Source organism: Galeopterus variegatus, unplaced genomic scaffold (genome assembly GCF_000696425.1).
Source record: "Galeopterus variegatus unplaced genomic scaffold, G_variegatus-3.0.2 Scaffold5449, whole genome shotgun sequence".
NCBI classification, from domain to species: Eukaryota; Metazoa; Chordata; class Mammalia; order Dermoptera; family Cynocephalidae; genus Galeopterus; species Galeopterus variegatus.
This window is the reverse complement of record NW_007731560.1, coordinates 93,222-94,139: the sequence shown is the minus strand read 5'-3', so window position 1 is coordinate 94,139 and position 918 is coordinate 93,222.

Sequence of the window (918 nt, the reverse complement as noted above, 5' to 3'; positions counted from 1 at the left end):
GACACCTAATTCTAACACTATCCTGTCTGCTATTGCTTCTAGCACCCAAGATGTCACAGTCATCAATGTGTGTTCCACCTTTTTCAGTATTCCCATTCATTAGGAATCCCAACACTTACTTACTTTCATCTGGGAAAACCAACAATATTTCTGGACCGTTAGGCCCCAAAGTACTAAGGACCTTGCCTATTTCTCTTGTAAGCTAAATGCCAATTTGAGAGACTTAAAATTCCCAGGAGACTCCATTTTAATCCAATATAATCTTTACATTCTTACAATTATGACAACTCTCTTTTGGATATGGAATACCTTCTTAGGGCTTTAGCAAGGAAGACGTCAGGGAAAAGCAAACCAAAACCACATTGGATATCATCTCACCTCAGTTAGACTGGCTATAACCAGAAAGACTGAGAATAATAAATGCTGGTGAAGACGTGGAGAAAGGGAAACTCTTCCAAGGTTTCTACAGACAGATCTACCATACGATCCAGGAATCCCACTTCTGGGTATATACCCAAAGGAATGGAAATCATCATGTCGAAGGGATACCTGCACTCTCATGTTCATCACAGCTCTATTCACAATAGCCAACATATGGGACCAACCTAAATGTCCATCAGTGGATGACTAGATAAGGAAAATGTGGTGTAGATACACAATGGAATACTACTCAGCCATAAATAGAATGAAATACTGCCATTTGCAGCAACATGGATGACCCTGGAGAAAATTATGTTAAGTGAAATAAGCCAAGCACTGAAAGAGAAATACCACATGTCTTCACTCATAAATGAGTACTAAGAAGGAAGGAAGGAAAGAAGGAAGAGATGGAGGGAGGAAGGGAGGGAGGAAGGGAAGGAGGGAGGGAGGGAAGGAAGGAAGGAAGGAAGGAAGGAAGGAAGGAAGGAAGGAAGGAAG